The sequence below is a fragment of the Vulpes vulpes genome, chromosome 13, assembly GCF_048418805.1.
Source record: "Vulpes vulpes isolate BD-2025 chromosome 13, VulVul3, whole genome shotgun sequence".
NCBI classification, from domain to species: Eukaryota; Metazoa; Chordata; class Mammalia; order Carnivora; family Canidae; genus Vulpes; species Vulpes vulpes.
In genome coordinates this window covers 50452718-50474492 of record NC_132792.1, presented here as the reverse complement: position 1 = coordinate 50474492, position 21775 = coordinate 50452718, and the positions used below count along the sequence as shown (strand labels likewise).

Sequence of the window (21775 nt, the reverse complement as noted above, 5' to 3'; positions counted from 1 at the left end):
TCTGTTCATTAAGAGACTGTGTGACTATGAGGAATGCCCAATTTCAAGAGGAGAAGAAATTGACTTCTCTTGGTTGAAGAGAGACAAGGCTCTGAGGAAAAGTATCGACATGGCCACTTTTACAGAATACAGTTGACTACACAGAGCCTCAGAAAGGTTAAATAACTCTCCCAAACAGCTAGTAAATGGAGCAGCCCTGATAGGAGATTAGATTTACTTGTTTTTAACTTTGTGTGCCAGCCACTTAATCACATTGTATAGTAGAGTCTTAGGGGATCATTAAGATCTTAGAGAACTATTGTGAACAAATAAGCAAAGAGAGTTATATGAACAACTTACATTCAGAATTTAGACCCTTACAGAAGATCCTTAGGCATCAAGATTTGCAGATTACTGAGATAATAGTTTGTACCTTTTTTTCTTCCTTCCTTCCTTCCTTCCTTCCTTCCTTCCTCCCTCCCTCCCTCCCTCCCTCCCTCCCTCCCTCCTTCCTTCCTTCCTTCCTTCCTTCCTTCCTTCCTTCCACTCCCTTTAAAGATTTTATTTGTTTATTTGAGAGTGAGAGGCAGAGGGAGAGGGAGAAGCAGACTCCCCACTGAGCAGGGAGCATGACACAGGGCTTGATCCTAGGACCCTCGGATTGTGACCTGAGCCAAAGGCAGATGCTTAATGGACTGAGCCAGCCAGGTGCCCCTTTTTGGTACCTTTGTAAGGTCACCTATTTCCTTTTTCCTTAAATTATGTTATTTGTGCACGTATCTTATAATTTAGCATCCCTCAACATATATACTGTGGTTGCTTATTTTATTCAGGGTAGGATCTTTGTCTACTTTGATTTATCTTTCTACCCTGATAACACCTATTGTGAGAAGCTGGCTCACAGTAAACCCTCTGTAAATGCTTGCCAAATGAAGTAAAACTAGGAGTTTATACTGGCATAAAATAGCAGAATAGTATAACTTTATTATTGCTGAACTGCTGTGGGATACTTGGATTATGGGTATTATGAGGACCGGATTAGTAAATTGAGTGACAGTGTTTAAAATGTCAAATTGCTTTGTGATTAATACGGTCATGGTGACTTAGGTCCTAGACCTCTCATAGACCTGGGAAGAAGACATGGAGACATTTAATTTTTGGTCTTTGACTTGTGGCATGGGCTGGTTTTCTAGGAATAAAGATAAATCAAAGTCATAAGGTCAGTAAAATAGCATTGCCTGGTAGGAAGTTCTCCTCAGTATGTCCCTCTACCATCTATTTGTAATTCTAACAAAATTTATAACTATGATCATGCTACTTTTAATATTCTATTTTGCTTTTACTCTCAGAAATATATCTTAGAGACCTTTCCATGGAAGTACTTATAGATTTACCACAGTCTTACATTACTATCTATAGCTCTGTGGTGTGGGCATGCTGCATTGATATTGAAACAGTTCCCTATCATGGACATTGGGTTGATCCTATTTTGTTGTTGTTGTTTTGTTGAAATTATAGATAATACTGCAATGATGTATAGCAAGAATTTCTATAGGATGGATTCCTGAAAGAGAAGTACTGAATAAAAGGATATGCTTTTTAATGTTTAACATTTTGATAGATACTGGCAAATTATTCTCTAAAATGGCTATGTGGATATACTCCTACCAATATTTCTCTACATCTTTTCAGTGATCACTTTGATGTGATTGACCCAGGAAAATTATAGCATAGTAGATCAAAGAATCCTCATGTCCATAAAGGAAGGATTTTGAGTTGACGTCTTGTTTTGAAATTCTTACCCTGCTACTCATTTGTGTATGGTCTTCAGTAATTTATTTGTTCTTTTGCAGCCCCTGTTTCTTTATAAAATATAGGCAATGATAACAACCTTCCTGGATTCTTGAAAGAGTAACTGAGACAACTATACATGTAAAGTCTTGGCAATATTCTTAGAGTTAAGAATTATATTATTTTTTTCTTTCCATCATTAATTATTTTTAATTTAAATATGTTACTTCAAAATATAAGTCTCCTTTGAGCCTGTATACATCTTATTACAAAGTCTACCTTGGCTACTAAATTATCAGAAGAACAGTATTTCTCCTGAACTTATAGCTTAAATTTCAAGAAATATACATATTTGGAAACATGCATTTTGATTTTGCTGACTTTAAAAAGCCATATACCTGACATTATAGTTTTTTAAAACTTTTTTTTAAGCCTTTATTTATTTGAGAGAGAGTGTGTGTGTGGGGGGGAGGTGGGGCAGAGGAAGAAGAAGAGAATTGCAAGCGGACTCCCTGCTGAGCATGGAGCCTGATGTGGGGCTTGATCTCAAGACCCTGAGATCATGACCTGAGTAGAAACCAAGAATTGGATGCTCAACTGACTGAGCCACCCAGGTGCCCCTAAAACTTTAATTGCTCTCTTTGGCTGTGTAATAATAGTCATAGCTTCTTGACACATTTATGTCTTTAAAAATATACTTTAATAGTGCTGCATCATACTAGTCCTGAGAAAAGCTATAGTTTTCCTATTTTTAGTTTCATAGCTGATGTTATACCTTAAGGAAATATTTTTTAAAAGTTGGAGTTTCAAAAAAAGTTGGAGTTTCTTCCTATTAATATAAAATGTTCCCAAGAAAAAGATAAAGGACAACATTAAAACTTCACAATTATACTGTAACCCTTGATTGTATTTCCAGAAGTTACTTGGGCTGAATGAAATTATTTGGTTTGTAATGAGTTTTAGAAGAAATGAAGAAAATGGAGGTATTGGAAAATGAAGTATGTCTCTTAATTGAAAAGAGACTATGATTGTTACTTTCCAATCTAAATCAAATTATTATGACACTGGTTTCAAGCAATTGGAAAGGGAATTATTCTCTGGAAATAATGACTTCATTATATAACCTAAAAATATAACTAAAAAAAAAAACAAACCCTTTTGGTTGTCTTTCTGCTAAAATAAATTATTTAAAAATGGAAACATTTTTATTGTTGCTCATCAACAGAACTCATTGTTTTTCAAAATAATATATAAGCATTAGAAGACAGGTGTCTGATTCTTTGCTGAAATTTTAATTTGGGCCACCATGAGATATGGACCACATAAAAAGGAAGTGAAACTATACATATGCTAAATATGTAAATACATATTTAAATTTTTTTTTTCATTTTTAATATCTACCCCCACATGGAGCTCAAATTCACTCCCCCAAGACTCACATACTACAGACTGAGCCAGTCAGGTACCCCATGCATATACATATTTTTAGGGTAAATATAATGCTTATGATTTTATTTTTTCAAAGATTATTTTAGAGAGAGAGAGAGAGTGGGGGAAGGGTAGAGGAAGAGAGAGAATCTCAAGCAGATTCCCCACTAAGCGTGGAGCCCCATGTGGGGCTCCATGCAGGGCTTGATCTCACAACCCTGCATTCATGTGAGCTGAATCCAAGAATCGGATGACTGACAGCCACCCTAATGCTTAACATTAGGCATCCCTAATGTTTATGATTTTAATTGATTTGCTTTCATAGATGTTTCAAGCAGTTTCTTTTAAAAATTTATTATTTGAGGTGAATATGATTAAAATTTTCAGAAACACAGTTTACTTTTTATATCGTACACACAAAAACACAATCCTAGCACATGAGAAAACACTACATTGTATGTAGGTTGCCCCAAATATTGATGTTCACAAAGGAAGCATAGTTAATTCACTTTCCTTATAGGCTGAGAGAAGGAATACTTTCAAGTATTTATTTTTTATTTTTTAGGGAAAATGATCCCCCCAAACTCCAATACTCACTAGATTTTTAATAATGTGAAATACTACCAAATTTTAACCTCAAGCACAAATACTAATTGTCCAGATCCAGATGTTAGAAATAATTACTAAAACCTTCAGTCATTTTCCTTTTCCCATTTACTGATACATGGAGCATGCAAATCATTTTTCAGGCATAGCCCTTAAACTCTTGGAGTCTTTTTTGGGTTTCCACATTTTGGAAACTGGGAAATTTGGTAAAACAATGTGATAATACTTATCTGCCTGTCTATCCATTCATCTGTTCAGTATCTATTTTACCTATCCATCCATCTCTCACCAATTTACTCACAGTATACATATTTTGCATGTTACTCTTTCTTCTACTAAGCATGTACTGTGTTTTATGTAGATACCGTGTCAATTATACTTCTTTCCAATTTTTTGTATAACATTCAATGGATTGAACTTTTTAGAATAGAGGCATTTGAGATCTAATGCTCATAGAATCACATCAAGGCTATTCACTTTGGATAGTTGTAACTGAAAATTCTTTTTTTTTTTTTTTAAAGATTTTATTTATTCATGAGAGACAGAGAGAGAATGAGAGAGGCAGAGACACAGGCAGAGGGAGAAGCAGACTCCATGCAGGGAGCCTGATGTGGGACTTGATCCCAGAACCTCGCTATCACGACTTGAGCCAAAGGCAGATGCTCAGCCACTGAGCTACCCATGTGCCCCTCTTTTCTTGTTTTGAACTGAAATTTCTGATCTTGTTTCATATTCCTACTGTTCCTTTCTCCTTTCCTCTTCAACTCCATCCTCTTCTCCAGGATTTCACTCTCAGCCTTGGCACTTTTAGAGATACACATATCTCTAAACAGGAAATGTTTGTATCCCTCCCCGGTTACTTTCTTTTTCCGTGTTCTGATTATTAATCTGATTCTCCTCAAATTTTAGTTGAAAACAAGTCTGAAAGATGTCACCCATGTTCATACCTATCTATATGCAGAGTGAGGGTAACACATAAAGTACATTTGAGATTATAAACCAGTGTGATTTCTCCTAAATCTAATTCTATTTCTTCTGCATGCTATTCTCAAAGATAAATCTTCTGAAAATGAGAGTCACTCAAATCAATATCTCAAAACCCTTCACTAACTCTATACCGTGTGAAGAATGAAGTGCAAATGCTGTATTAAGGCATTGAAGACCCTTTAATCCATCTTGCCAACTTTATCTACAACTATTTTTTCATCAGAAAGTTTAGCAAAATAAATCTGCTTATTACTCTCTGATGTGTATTGTAGAAAGGCCATGCTGTCTCTTTAATTCACGTTCTGCCGCCATCTCACTGTATAGTAAACTAGTTAAATTCCCTGTGCCTCACTAGAAAAGGACTGGTTATAGTATCTACTTCATGAGGTTGTTAGGAGGAGTAAAAGTGTTCCTACATATAAAATCACAGAAAATTGTGTTTGGCACATGGAAAGAATTCAACATATCTCTAAAATTGACAGATATGCCTCATTGCGTTTATTTTCACATACTATTCTTTTACCTTATAAAATCATGACTTTTGGGGTTGGTTTAGTGTCTGACTCCCTGCTTAGTGAGGAGCCTGCTTCTCCCTCTTCTCTCTGCTTGTGGTCTCCCTCACTCTCTCTAGCTCAAATAAATAAGTAAAATCTGTAAAAAAGTAAATAACTAAAATCCTGATTTTTTTTCTTTTCTTTCTCTTTTGGTGTTTGTGTGTGTCCTTAAGCCCTCTCTTCCTTCAGAACACATTTCAGATCTAATCCCCTTCATCCTTCAATTATGTCTCCCCTCCGGAAATTGTTTCTTTTCTGTGTCATTGATGTAGTGCTTAGTTACGGTGACCACATTATTTATTATTCAAGCTGGGACTCTTTTGATAGGAAAAGGAGTGCTGTTGATAATTACACTGGGACAATTGGCATAAATTGGAACTGACCTGGGCAAAGGGACAGATGGCTACCCTGGGAAGAGTGGAGGCTTAAGTTATCAAATCTGTTATTATCAAATCAAAGCAAACGTTATCTTTATATGCAAATTGTTATGGCAGCTCTCCCATTAACTTAATTGTCAGGAAACGAGGTTCATCAAAATGAACCTCAGCTGTTTCTGGCCATTTCCAGAGAACTGCTTCTCATCTGTTCAGGCACAGACACCTCAGTTTCTTCTCTTCAGTCTTCTTCCTTTGATCCTCATGCTGCTTCTGCCTTCCTGATCACTGATCCTTAGGAGACAGCATTCCATCTGGTACTCCTTGCATTGCTCTGCTGCACTGGCTCCCCCTTCTTCCCCTCCTTACTTTCTCTCCTTACTTCCACACTCACATCCTTCTCTAAGCTCTAAGAGATGAGGAACTGCTCTCACTTACATCATTCCTTCCCAAATGCATGCATCAGGCCTTTTTAATGATCCACAACACAACTGCAACACAGCCAATGACGATTCTTGCTTAGGCTTCACTTAGGCATCATGGATGAAAGAAGAGGCATTTAAATCAGAGTTCCTTGATGACCACTGCCTAATCTGTGTGTAGACCTATGATCACTTAGAGGCTCGTTCTTTGCTTTGCTTGCTGCCTATTTCCCTGACCAGGGATAGCTCCAGCTCTACCATTTGAAACTCCAGAATTCATAGTCCTCTTCATGTATTGAATGCTCCTGCCCGTAAAGAGGCAAGTTACCTCTATACCTGAGTTTCTCACCACTCTCTGGAACCCAGCCTTCTTGTTTAATATTATTTAGGATGACAGACAATAGGAAAACCTCTCCTGTCTGGGGAAATTCCACCCCAGGCCCCTAGGATGTGGTCTGGTTCTATGCTCTTATTAAGGTAATCATAATAGCTTGACATTGGTATATTTCCCTAAAACTGGGATATTTATTCATCATCACCTATTACATAGTATTTGATACTTTGCTATTTGTATTTTTATAAATACATTCTATATCCTTAACTAGATTGTGTGTTCCTTGGGAGGGTACTTCCTTTGCCTAGCAAAGTTCCTGATACAGTGTTCAATGAACTGTGTTTGATGAGTACAAGATGAAGAGGTAATACAGGGACACCTAGGTGGCTCAGTGGTTTAGCGCCTGCCTTTGGCCCAGGGTGTGATCCTGGAGTCCTAGGATGGAGTCCCGCATCGGCCTCCCTACATGGAGCCTGTTTCTGCCTGCCTCTCTTTCTCTCATTCTGGGTCTCTCATGAATGAATAAATAAAATCTTAAAAAAAAAAAAAAAAAAGAAGAGGAGGTAATACAAAACACTGCTAACTTATGAAATATCTCCTCCTTCCTCATGTGCTGTTTTCTCCTTTTGGATAGTAGTTCATGCATAGAAAAACTTTCTGTGAATCTCTGGATTCTCTTGGCAGAAGTGGTCTGCTCAACCCATTCTCCTCCTGGCCCATGCTGCTTACATAGCTTTCCTTCTAGAATAAATCAGTCTTATGTTGTTAGCATACAGCACAGGCAAATCAAAAATTGGTGAAAGGAGGGTTTGTTTATGAAGTGAGATCTACCAGAGACACGGGTCACAAAATCACCAGTACCAACACTGGGCTCATGGTGATTTGTGTTAGGAAATTTCCTCTCCAGCATTATCATTTTCTGAACAGATCTGTCCATAGACATTTCAGCAGCCTGCTCCAGCAACTATTCAATTGTTTAATACAGAAATATTTCTCTCAAGTATAAATTTTCTTCTTTTCAACTCTAATAGTTTTCACATAATAATATATCTTTGTCAACCAGCATTTTCCGTGTGCGCTCCATTGGATATCAAACATGACACAAAACAGGAAAGGTCTTACTCTTTTATCAATGCAATGTTTTTTTCTATCATTCATGCTGACCTGGTGTCAGCAGCTATTTTACCAGACACCATCATCAGTACTTACAGTTAACCACAGAGATGTATTCTCAGAGTTTGACCTTTGTTCTATATACTGAGGACAAAGAAGAAGAAAAAAAACTGAACAGAAAATGATAGAAAAGTCAGTAAAAGTAGCACCAAGGGAAAAATTCCACCATTTATTATAATTTAGTTTCAAAATGCTTTTTACAAATTACATACTCATTTTAGGTAAATACATTGAAATTTTCCAAGCAGTGGCAGATCTGTTATTTTCATTATTTCATTCACTACTGTATAATTTTAATGCTTTGCATTTTTGCTGGGCATTGTATTTTCTACTTGGTTTGTGAAACAAGTAATGAAATCACAACTGATCATAACTTAGTGTTTGGTAGTAGGTAAATGAGTAATTATATATTATGCACCGTGCAGTAAAATCTAGGAAATTATATTGGCAAAATATGAAGTTTATTCTGAGAAGCTTTTAACTTAGTATTTGCTGGGGACCTTTGAAAGGGACAAATAAATACTACCTCTCTTCCCCAAGGAACAAGGCAGATGGAAGTCCAGATACTATCTTTATTCCACGTAAGGCTCATATTTCAAAATATGGCCTATATTTGCACTTATATGTGTTTCTTGGTACAGGGTTCTGGATTTAGGCCAATTTTCTCACCAAGTCATAACTGTCTGAATTCAGGGAGTTCTCTGTACACATACCACAAACCAAAGGGCGGGAATCTGTGGCTGGAGCTGAGTACGGTGTTAACTCACTGTAGGTAGGGCCTTGCTCAGAGGATGGCAAGGGTAGAGGAGAGGGCTTTTATATCCACTTTTTCCTGCCAGACTCACCAGTCATGTACGTCATCTAGGGGATCATGGATGAGGCGGTGGAGAGAGGCCAGGGGTATTTCACTAATGGGGACCTCTGCCTCAAAGGAAACAATAGGAATGGGGAATCAGTATCTGTCACTACTATAATTTTTGAGGTTTTTGCACCCTTAATCCTTTGGGCTTAACTATTAAATCTTTAGTCAACTAAAGTTATTCCAGTAGAAATGGGGGCAGCAGTCTCTCAGGATGGCCCATTTCTTAGAGGCTACCCTGCAAAAACTAGTCAGTGCTCTTTTGAGGACCTACTGGGGACTGCTGGTAGGCAGTAGAGATTTCATACCCAAAAGACTAAAATAAGTCATAACAATAACCAGTTAAATTAACTCCTCCAAGCCCCCTCTGCACTCAAGACTGAAGTTCACTAATATGTTGCTTTATACCCCCAAAGGTATCTAACCACATATCCCAAAGGGCCTAGAGGTTCTTCAAAGAGAGCAAATGACAAGTCATAAAATATAATCCCCTTCTTACTATCAGATTCCCAGAAAGAAATTAAAGTTGGGAACTTAATTCTCCTTTCAAGTTGCATCTGTCAAGTTCTAGCAGGGAGTCAATGGCACACTCAAACTGGGTGTTTGGGAAGAGTTTTATTTTATTTTTAAAAGTTCCTTCATTAACAGGGACTGTTCATACCAGAGCAGACAGGGTATAGGGAAACTAACGTGGACAGACAGTATTCTGGGGTTACCAAGATGGAGTACCTGTCACCACCCTAGGCCTGAGGAGGCACCAGAAGAGGAGGGCCCTCAGAATCTGCAGAAAGTAGCTCTATGGAGAGGGTTTCAATGGAGGGATGCAGCCAACTTGTAGTGATTGGGCATGGAAGGAGCCAACCAAATAAACAGCCTGCCTTAATTTTCCTTTCATCTTACTGGTGCTCTCCACTGAATCCAGCAGGGGAGTCAGAGGATAAGGAGCCTGTGCAGCCTTTGCAACACACAGTGTAGAGAATGATCTGGAGAACCAGGGAATAGAGAACCCAGCTCATACATTCAAGTTTAAGAAGCAACGTGAAGGAAATCAAATTCGGTTGCCCTTTTGTTGTACAATGCCTAAGAAATTTAAGTCCCAAATCCATTCTTTTTAATTTAATACTCTGTTTAGTCTCAGGTAGAGTAATTTCTCAGTGCTTGCTATAAACATGGGTTTCTTTTAAGAGCTGCAGGCTGGGGGCACCTGGTTGGCTCACTTGAAGCATGCGACTTGATCTTGGAGTCATGAGTTTGAGTCCTCTGTGGGGTATGGCGATCACTTAAATTTTAAATTTTTTTTTAAAATTTAAAAAGTTGAAAAATAATAAAAGCTACAGGCTGAGAGGTCTTGTCCTGGAATGGGGATAGATCCTTCAACGCTTCAGGATTTATATTAGCTTAATGTCAAGTGTTTTGTGAGCTACACTTTTAAAGAGACAAAATGATAAATGGGACACATCAGACTATCACAGCTCTAGGTGCACAGGCAGCGAGTTTCAAAATGAGCCAGTTCTCAGTCCCTAGAATAGTTATACAAGGCAGATAATGTTCCCAGAATCAGAACCCAGAACTTAGTCTCCCCAAATATTGTTTGCCAAAGACCCCAGTGTAGGCTCTGTGATATCCGAGTGAAGGAATTCAGACAGAGAAAATATTCCTGATTTAGCCTTGCTATCATGCCAGTCAGTCTATGCTAGTCGGTTCAGAATCCATAAATGCAAGTGGGAGAAATCAGGTTAATTGTTCCGTCATGCACATATGGAGAAGAATCCACATCTGTGTGCTGCCTCCTCTTCCACATCGTGGCATTTGAAACACTGCTGTTGTTTTTCAAAGGTTAGAGAATTTTGATGGTAGAAGCTCTAGACAAAGTCTTATTAGAGGAAATCCTCTTTCCCATCCCATATTTAAAGCCTCTCATTTTTGTGCTTCTTTGTACCGTTTATTTATCTGTGCCTGACATTGAAAACCTAAACCTAGAACCTTACCAGTATAGTGTAGTATAGTGTAGTATACCTATATACTATAGGTATACTAGGTTCTATAGTGTAGAACCTTACCAGTATAGCTCAGATGTAGCATGTGTTGCTTTCAGAATAATAGAAGCAAATGTCATCACATCGCCTGTCTGTTAGGTCTGTGTATAAAAAGACTGCTTCCTATAGTTGAATTTTGCCTCAGCCACACCTATTAGGTGTGAACCACACTCTTGTGTGGTTCAAGGTCAAGCAGCAGTGTCTCACATCCTGAACCTGCCCGAGTCAGCTATAATAGATCACCTCACGTTCCTTTGGTGTACCTTCAAAGAAAGACCCTGTGGTTACAACCTAGTGAAAAAAAAAAAAAAAACATGGGGCATAAGACTTAAAGGCTGTCAAGCCAGGGCAGAAAAAAACTAATGGCATAACTGTAAACTTCAAGATAACCTGTTATAAGCCACATAGTCAAAGTAAATTTGAAGCTATATATATCATAGCTACCTCAGAAGCCTCAGACACTCTTGGTCTATGCCAGTCCCCAAATTTTAATTCTCCTTTCTGTTACAAACACTCAGCTCCCAAGTACTAGATACTTCCTCCCTTAAAACTAAATGCAGTCCTCCTTACCTACCACACAGTAAATCTTATGTCCTAACCTGTGGCAGTAAAGAGTATAATCTTTTTTTTTTAATTTTTAAAAATTTATTTATGATAGTCACACACAGAGAGAGAGAGAGAGAGGCAGAGACACAGGCAGAGGGAGAAGCAGGTTCCATGCACTGGGAGCCTGACTCAGGATTCGATCCTGGGTCTCCAGGATCGCGCCCTGGGCCAAAGGCAGGCGCCAAACTGCTGCGCCACCCAGGGATCCCCGAGTATAATCTTTTGAGGGGAGTTTGGCTCCCAAGAGAAAGGAGAGAGATAGGAGCCATGTGACACATGCTCAGTTTCTCATTCTGTGGCAACCATGAAAATGCACTGTTGACATCCTCTGCAGCTAGGAACATAGCTAATTGCCCTAATTTCTGCCCTTCTGGAGCCAACCCTATAATTGCTTTGAAGCCACCTAGAGGCTGCTCCCAGCCAGTAACTGAACACAGCTTGGGGACTGGTGCCAGCCCATTCCTGCAGACTCCTTTAATGGGCAGGCTTAGCCTAAGGTCCCCAGTTGGCTTTGCCAAATTTCTCTTGGAATGGCACTGCAGTCAGAGACTCTTCTTACCAGTTCTCTAGCAGATGTCAGATTTGCATCTCTGTGAAGACCCTGTTCCTCCTTCCCTGGCTCCCTTCTCCTCATCCTCCCAGGCATTTTCCCCAATATGTCTCTTGCATGTCTAACCCCATTTTGCATCTGCTTCTTAGAAGACTTGAATTAACACACTTTCTGAACTCATCATATTGCTAAGTATTACTACACATGTGCCCTAAGACTGACTGTGGGGGATGAAAGAGACAAGAGTGTGAAGCTAATAAATATCCCTCCACATGGAATATGATGTCAGGATTGGGATATAAGCTGCACTCTTATTGGTTTTATTATAGAAGTTAGGGAAGTTAGAGCATATTGAGTATTTTGTCTGCTTCAAATATGTCCACAATAAAATATGTCTTAATGGAGTTGCCAGGAGCAAAATATTGAATAGGCCCTTGGTATGGCCTTATATAGTTTTTCCGTATGGTGAGAAAATATAGCTGATTGACTTAACTGGTTGAATAAAAAAATAAGTCAATTATTCAGCTTTTTAATTTCAGATTTCAAGTAATTGGTGTTGCATTTACAAATGCTATGACTTCCTGATTCTTTCTTTTTAGTGCATTTCTTTTTGGCTAAAATTGTCACCATCCATTTAGTTGCCCAGCCTAGAAAAAAAATTTTTTTAAAAGATTTTATTTATTTATTCATGAGAGACACAGAGAGACAGAGAGAGAGAGAGAGAGAGAGAGAGAGGCAGAGACACATGCAGAGGGAGAAGCAGGCTCCATGCAGGGAGCCTGATGTGGGACTTGATCCCAGGTCTCCAGGATCAGGCCCTGGGCTGAAGGGGCAGGCACTAAACTGCTGAACCACCCAGGGATCCCCCAGCCTAGAAATTTTAATCCATCTCTTTCCTTTATGGTCCATACTTAATCAGTCACCAAGTGCTTTAGAATGTACTATTCATGGAATTTAGGAAACAAAACAGGAGCATAGGGGAAGGGAGGGAAAAATGAAACAAGGTGAAATTAGAGAAGGAGACAAACCATAAGAGACTCTTAATCATAGGCAACAAACAGGGTTACTGGAGGGGATGGGGAGTGGGAGGATGGGGTAACTGGGCAATGGGCATGAAGGAGGGCACAGGATATAATGAGCACTAGTTGTTATATAAGACTGATGAATCACTGAACTCTGCCTCTGAAATGAATACACTATATGCTAATTGAATTTAAATAAAAAAAAATTTAAAAAGGGAAACAATACTATTTGAAGATACCCAGAATTTATTCCCTCCTTTCCATTCTTTCTGTTATAGCGCCTGTCATCAAATTTGACCCATTTAAATTGCCTTGTTACAATATTTTGGCTTTAGTTTCTTCATTATCCTAATTGATTATTTTCTAATCTATAAACCAAATTATGTTATTCTCCTGCTTAGAAATTACTTTCCATTACTTATAAAATGAAGTTAAAACTCATTATCATGGAAGTAAAAGTCCTTTATAATCTGACTTCAACCTGTTTTTTGAGAATCATACCAGTAAAACTCCTCTTCTTTATGTCATCTGTTTTAGTCACACAGAATCACTGTGTGTTCCTTTACTTGCTGGTTGTTTCACTTGTCTGTGAAATTGTGAGTGTTTTTCTTTAGTATTTGTGTTTTATTTCTTCTTTCCATTTTCCTTCACCTGATAACTTCCTCCATATTCTTTAAATCCTGGCTCAAAATCACCTCCTCTAAAAGTACCTATAAGGTTTTCCAGGCAGTTAATGGTTTCTAATAACTGCTTCTAAAACATAGGAAGCACTTTCAATTACATTTAATTTTTTTTTCTGTGTGTCTTTTGATTATAAACTCCAGTAAGGGTAGGCAATTCTGGTTGTCATATAATAAGTATTACTGCATTTAAGTAAAAATTTCAAGATACCTTAGAAAAAGGCTCTAGGAATAACCCATTAAGATGTATTTCTCCTTTAACATATACATTTCTATTCAACAAATAGGAAAGAGATTCTAAACAATATCTAGTAGATAACATGAATTAAAGTAATAGGGCTGTGGGGATGCCTGGGTGGCTCAGTGATTGAGCATCTGCCTTTGGCTCAGGTTATGATCCCGGAGCCCTGGGATCAAGTCCCACATCAGGCTCCCTTGGAGAGCCTGCTTCTCCCTCTGCCTATGGTTCTGCCTCTCTATCTCTGTGTCTCTCATGAATAAATGAATAAAATCTTTTAAAAAAAAGTAATAGAGCTTTAGTACAAACTGATTTTTCGGTATCATGACATTTCTAAGATTTTGGTCTTCACCCCTGCAAAAGGGCTCTGAATATATAGAATTACTTAAATTGTATTATTGAACTGGAGTGTCTCATATCATTGGCTCCAAAGAAAAGTTTTAGCTTAGGGTATAATGAAGTCATAAGTCCAAAAGTGATTGAATATTTTATATGCATTTTTTTGTCTTGTTTTCTCTTTGTTTTATTGTCAATTCTCTTAATCTGAAGCAAAAATAACCAATATAAGCAAACAGAAAGTGTAGTTGAATGTACTTGTCAGTTTTGAACTACATTGCTAGAACACATACTAAAACCATATATATAGCTGATAAACCATAGACATACATAAGCAACATTTTAAAAAAGATTTTATTTATTTGAGAGAGAACGTCCGAGCATGAGTGGGGGCAGGGGATGGGGGTAGTTAGAGAGAGGGGAAGAAGCAGACTCTCCACTGAGTAGGGAGCCTGACATGGAGCTGGTTCCCAGGACCCTGAGGTCATGACCCAAGCCAAAGGTAGATGCCTAACTGACTGAGCCACCCGGGTGCCCCCATATATAAAGCAACATTAATGAAACATTCATAGTGAGTATAGATTCATTTTAGCAACTTTTTAGTTGCTCTTCCTGAAAAAGGGGAGAAGATATATAACTTCCCTGGGTCTCAGTTTCCTTCATTGTAAAATAAAGAGTTGGACTAGGTGCATTCATTCATTCAGAATGGTTGTGTACCATATGCCAGTGTTGGCATACATAATACAAAGATGAACAAAATGGATAGGGCTCTTGTCTTTTAGCAACTTATACATAGGTGAACTTAAATGTTTTTTTCCCTCTAGGGTTTCATAAACATGGCATGATGGTATAAATTAAATGAGATAGATAATGGGGCATTATCCATATTTGCTCTTTTCTATATTTGCTCTTTTTTTTAGAAGCACATTTTCCCAATGTTTATATGATAAAAAATTCTCATTAGAAGACAAGTTTTAGTGGTTATATTGCAATAAACATATTGCCACTATTTAGTGTAGTTACTGGCTCTTGACTTTAAAATAACAGAAGATTGGTCAATGTATTGACCACACATAGACCAGGGTTTAGTCAGTTGTATGCACTTAATTCCCAAACAGAGTTCCTTACAGAGATTTCACTTTGCACACTGACTCTTACTCAATTCTAGATTGGCATTATTGTCTATGGCCTTGCATATGATTTGGTAATGGGGACAGGGCTTATTTCTATTCCTTTCAGTGCTGTGTAGAAAGGGCACCTGATTCAAAAATATGCATTATTTAGCCTACTTTTAACATAGACAATGAATGACGAATAACAAGTTCAAAGAAATAAGCAAATATTCACTGCCTTAATAAATCTGTCCATGGAAATTTTGGGGTTTGACCTGAATGACATAAAGACACTCAGAGGAAGATAATTATTTGAATCTATATTATAAATGGTTTTATTTTTAATTCTTTAAGTATATATTTGTTAATACCATGAGAGATGTTTTCACTATCAGACTGTGATCATATCCAAAGATCTGGTCTTTAGAATTAAAAAAACCTGCCACTGTACTTTAAAAAACATGACCTCAATACACTACAGCCATACTATATTTCTACTAATTGCAGAAGTATATGATAAACAAGTGCCTGATAAGCAGGTGCCTTTTAGTTTGCTTTTCCATTTTGAAGATCGGAAAAAATTGTGATAATCATAGTGTAACAGGAATATTTCCATGGTATTAAATCAATATGAATTTTTTTCCCCAATAACTTTATGACTTTCAGATGAAAAGCCATGCCTGGTAGCTCAGATTATACTATTTATTCTTTAGAGTAGGAAAGATATCTCTTTTACTATTGAGGCTGAGAATTGAGGCTTAATGTCTGCTGGAAGGAGGAAGCTATAATGAAGAAGACTTTGCTAAGGAGAAAGCAGAAGGGATGCCCTTCTTTTCTGAGCATGTGCATTTGGGAAATGAGAGAAAGAGATGTAGCAGAGAGGTCAGATTTCCATGCCATCATTTTCCTCCTCTAGGAAACAGAACCTAGTATATATTGTAGAAGCATCCACATCCTAGAGTCTAGTGGAACCAGGCTAAGAGACTGCAAAACTCAGAGAGAATCTTAGTTTTGACCTTATGCAATATGGCAAAGATGAAAACACAAGTATGATGAAGAGAGTTAGCTAAGAGATGACATGAGGCAGCATTCTTGGCTCCAGGGGTATGTACAGAGTATGAAGGGATTAAAACATTTCCTTATCTCCTAGTGAGAGGATGGGAGGAAATGATAGTGTCAGTGGACCATCAGAGGCCCAAAGCTAAAACAAAGACAGAGTGTAAAGGACAGAGTCACAGATCTAAGATCACAAACTCTTATGGTAGATGCTGCCATGATGCTTCAGTAGGCTCATCATACAATCGTCGGTACCAGTTCAGGAATTAGATCACACCAGTCACTTAACAACAGAAACTAGAAAGGATCTAGAAGACACCACAGATGTCCAGTATCACTTTCTGCTGTAAAACCATGAGCTCATGATATTCCCAGACACTATATAAGGGTGGAGCCAGGAGAGAGAGAATATACCAGTCACCACTGCTATACAGTAAACTACTCAAACACTTATTGGTGTTAAACAACCGTGTCATTATGCTCATGGATTTTATAATCAGAAATTAGAACAAGGCTTAGTGAGGATACTTTTTCTTTTCAACATATGTGTAAAACCTTGTCTAAGAATACTCACTGATTGAAAGTAACTTGAGTGCTAGGGCTGCAGTCATTAGGAGGTGTCTTTGTTCACATATCTGGTGGCCAATGTTGGCTGTTGGTTACGGCCTTGTCTGGGGCTGCCAGCCAGTACACCTCCACCTGGGCTTGACATGTAGTCTGGTTTTCAAAATACAGAAGTCTTGGAGTAGTTGAACTTCTTACACGGCAGCTTTGGATTCTCACAGCAAGTGTCCCAGTCATCAAGATGGAAGCTTTATCACTTTTTATGACCTAGCTTTGGAAGTTACGTGTCACTTTCACCATACTCTGTTTGGAGCAATCAGAAGTTCATCCAGATTTGAGAGGGAGGGACTTAGATGTCATTTCTTGATGGGAAATGTTAAGATCACATTGTAGAAGAGCAAGTAGGGTGGGAAGAATTGTTCTGGCAATTTGGAGAGAGTACAGGGAGAGCCCCTGGAATATACTTTCCTGAAATGGAATGTTGTGCACTAGAAAGAGACTAGTTAAACCCTAAGTGACTGAGAGTATATGAATTGGAAAGTTTAAATTTTCCAGTAACTCAGTAGCGTGTTATTCATTGACAAGATTAGATTTGTTTCCTTTTCCACATATTGTAGTATAATTTATTTTGTAATCCCACTATGCTAGCCTAATTGATTTGGGTTTAATTTTGAGATCAGTATATTCTCTACCAATGACATTTTAATAGCTAGCCTGTATCTCCAGTGCTTAATATCAATTTCGACTGTCCATGAACAAATATTTCTCTCTTGATCTATAGTCAGACAGTCTTTAGAGTCCCTCCAAATGATGATTGCCTATTTCTTAAAGTGCTCAAAAGCTCTTCATCTTAAACACTAGTCTATGATGTCTCTTCCAGTTCTGAACAAATTCCTCAGATTATTTTATTTTTTAATTATTTAGATTAAATAGCAGTTTTGTTAGTTTTTATTTTAAGGATTTTATTTATTTATTCATGAGAGATCCAGAGAGAGAGAGAGAGAGAGAGGCAGAGACACAGACAGAGGGAGAAGCTCCCAGTGGGTAGCCCGATGCGAGACTTGATCCCAGGACTTTGGGATCACGGTTTTAGCCAGAGGCAGATGCTTAACCACTAAGCCACCCATCCCTTTGTTAGCTTTTAAAAATTATATTTTTCCTTATTCTCATATCCCTTATATTCCCCTGGCCCCCAGTCCTAGGTCAATTTAGTATATACTATCTTGCGTATTTACTAAATTAGACTTTGTAATTGTACCCCAGTTTGTTTAAAAAATATATCCAGTCATGGCAACAGAAAACACACAGAATCATAAACATATTTATCCATGTTGGAAAGATATATGGCTATTAGAGAGTGACCAAAATAGGGTATGATGCAAAGAAGTTTTTCCTTGTAAGGTTTTGGGATGGAGGGAGGAGTCAGTACTCAAAAGAGATTGCATCCACAATGCAGATAGGTGCACATTCTCTGAAAATTAGAGATGATTCTTACAACTGAAACCCTAGGAAAGGTGAGAGAGCCAAGAGTGCCCTAGGACAAAGATATTGCCTCCTTGGGCCAGTGTGGAAGGGAAGCAAAGAAGCTGTTTGCTTTCCAGTCATTTTGGTTGAACTGAGAGACATTCCAAAGATGGAGGATTTTGTTTTATTTTTTTCCCTGTTTAAAAAAAATTTTGAAGTATGGATTGACACACAGTGTTACATTAGTTTCAGGTGTGCAGCATAGTGATTGGACAACTCTACACATTAGGCTCTGCTCACCCCAAGTGAGCAGAGCCACAAGTGTACACCACAAGTGTAGCTACCATCTGTCACCACACAACGCTATTATAGTATGGTTGATTATATTCCCTATGCTGTACCTTTCATCTCCATGACTTACTCATTCCATAACTGGAAGTTTGTATCTCCTATTCCACTTTACCCATTTTTCTCATCCCTCCATAACTCTCCCCTATGGCAACCATCAATTTGTTCTTTGTATTTATGGGTCTCTTTCTCCTTTTATTCGTTCATTTGTTTTGTTTTGTTTTTAGATTCCATTTACAAGTGGAATCACGTGGTATTTGTCTTTCTTTGTCTGACTTATTTCTTATTTCACTTGGCATAATACCCTCTGGATCTATTCATGTTGTTGCAAATGGCAAGATTTCATTCATTTTATGGCTGGGTAATATTCCACTGTGTGTATATATACCACATGTTTATGCATTAATCTGTGGATGGACATTTGGATCGTTTCCATTTCTTGGCTATTGTAAATGCTGCAGTAAACATGGAGTGCATTTATCTTTTAAGGTTAGTGTTTTTGTTTTCTTTGAGTAAATATACAGTAGTAGAATTACTGGACTATATGGTATTTCTATTTTAATTTCTTTTTTTTTTGTTTTTTGTTTTGTTTTGTTTTGTTTTGCTTTTTTTCTCTATTTTAATTTTTTTTTTAATTTTTTAAAATTTATTTATGATAGTCACAGAGAGATAGAGAGAGAGGCAGAGACACAGGCAGAGGGAGAAGCAGGCTCCATGCACCGGGAGCCCGACGTGGGATTCGATCCCGGGTCTCTCCAGGATCGCGCCCTGGGCCAAAGGCAGGTGCCAAACCGCTGCGCCACCCAGGGATCCCCTCTCTATTTTAATTTCTTGAAGAGCCTCCATACTGTTTTCACGGTGGCTGCACCAATTTATTTTCCCACCCACAGTGCATGAGGGGTCCTTTTTTCCCACATCCTTGCCAACACTTGTTATTTCTTGTCCTTTTTTGTTCTAGTTGTTCTGACAGGTGTAAAGTGATACCTCATTGTGGTTTTGATTTATACTTCCCTGATGGTTAGTGATGTTGAGCACAAAGATTGGGAATTTTATTTTTTTTTTAAATATATTTATTTATTTATTCATGAGAGACACAGAGAGAGACAGAGGCAGAGACATAGGCAGAGGGAGAAGCCCGATGCAGGACTCGATCCAGGACTCGATCCAGGACTCCAGGACTCCAGGATCCCGCCCTGGGCCGGAGGCAGGTGCTAAGCTGCTGAGCCACCCAGGGATCCCCAAAGATTGAGAATTTTAAAAGGCATAAGCAACCTTAGTGCCTATATGTCATTTACTTGATGCTTGCCATTTTTAATTTTAATGTTAATGAATATTTATTCCTATAATCTTGTGGTAAATATAAATATATCCTAAAAAGTTGTGTCGTGTGTGTTTTAGTTGTTACAATTTCTAGAGGAGGGCAGGAGTTCACAGGAGGTTATCTTGACATGCAGCTACAATTTCTTAATATACTTATTATATATATATGGTATCACTTACCATATTATGTTCCATGATGATGTAGTTGAAAGAGCTTTAGACTCTTTTTTTTTTCTCAGTTCAAGTTTAATAGAAACAACAAAAGATCAAAAGTGCTACTACTGTACATATCAGTTGGCCTGCCCCATAGCACACCTCAGACCATTCTCTCCAGAGGAAGAAAGGCTGGCCTCCCCAACCCCTGCAGGAAAGGGCTGTCTTGTCCCATACCACATACCACATCTGCAGAGTCTAAAGTCTTGTTATAAGCATGACAATAGTACAAAAAAAGATTCTGTTTTCATGGATGCCCCACTACAGCCCGGCCCTAAAATGGCGAGGTGCTCACTTCCGCTTAGAGAAATATTCTTTGCTCTTCTGGACATTAGGCTTGATAGTATCACTGCCAGGCTTCCAGCCAGCTGGGCACACTTCCCCATGCTTGTCAGTAAACTGGAAGGCCTGAACCAGTTGCAGTCTCATCCACAGAGCGACCAACAGGAAGGTCATTTACAGTGATCTGCTGAAGGATACCTTTATCATCAATGATAAAGAGGCCCCTGAACGAGATGTTAAGACTCCATAGTCCTGAGCAATGGTACGCTTGGGGTCTGATACCAAGGGAATGTTCATGGGTCCCAGTCCTCCTTGTTTCTTGGGTGTGTTGATCCAAGCCAGGTGACAGAAATGAGAATCCACAGAAGCACCAATCACTTGACAGTTGAGTTGGACCAAGACTAGAATTTGGTCACAATTTTGCTATTATATAGGAATTCTTTTTCTTTTTTCTGGGTCTTAATGTCTTCATGTTAAATGATGAAAAGGTGTGTTAGATAAAATAATTTCAGAATTTCCTTATAGTGTTTTGAATGTATTGATCTCTCTAATTTTAAGAAAGTGATGAAGAATAATAAAGAATTTATAGTTTAATTTTGCAAAAAATGGTTTTCGTGTATAGCTGCTTTCTACTTGGTCACACACTGACATTTATGAAGGAATTGAATTAGGAGATTGTGAGTATTCCTTTCCTACATAACTTTATATAGATTTTGTAGAATCCTGATGAAATAACTGAAACATGTTTTAATTATAAAGGTGAAAAAAAATCCTGTACAATAACACAGCACGTCAAATAAATTTAGAAATACCATAAACGAATAAATGTGAAATTAAATTATCTTTGAACTTCAGGCAGATGAGCTAAATTTAATTTTATTGTATCATACAAATGCTTCATTTCTATTCATGTGGAAGAATAGAAAGATGAACTAGGGGAATAGTAGAATACTTTGGAGAAAAATAGTCAATTTAAGTACAAATAACTAAGAAAGTATTGATGGGTATGAAAAAGAAAATAAAACATTACCTCATTTTGGTAATTATTATGAAAGGTAATATATTTGTTTTGGGAAAAGACATCTAGATACTTCACCTTTTTTTCAGATTGAGTGTTTTCTCTTAAATTGTGACAAATATTTTGTGAAATTTGATTACATTTGAGATTTTATTTAATATTAAATTGCATAAACTATTAGCTCAGCATAGTTGAAGCATATTATTTTGGAAACCACTAACACATAATAATCATTTTTATAGGTTGAAGTTTAGGTATGGATTTGTAATATTTTTCTTTTGCATAATAGAATTCCATTAGAGGTAGTTTATATACATTTTTGACCAGAAATTCCCCCCCCCAAAATCATATGTAAAACTATAATTTATGATAGATTTAACAGTTGATTTGGATGTGCTCATGAGCCCTGAGCCCAATTCCCAT

The 21775-nt window shown here is 37.8% G+C and overlaps 1 long non-coding RNA gene across 2 annotated transcripts in view; it reads left to right on the top strand.

Annotated features, from left to right (window-relative positions):
- Positions 1 to 21775, top strand: part of LOC140595175 (uncharacterized) — a 127474-nt gene that overhangs the window by 19788 nt on the left and 85911 nt on the right. The gene's annotated exons all lie outside the window — the stretch shown is intronic.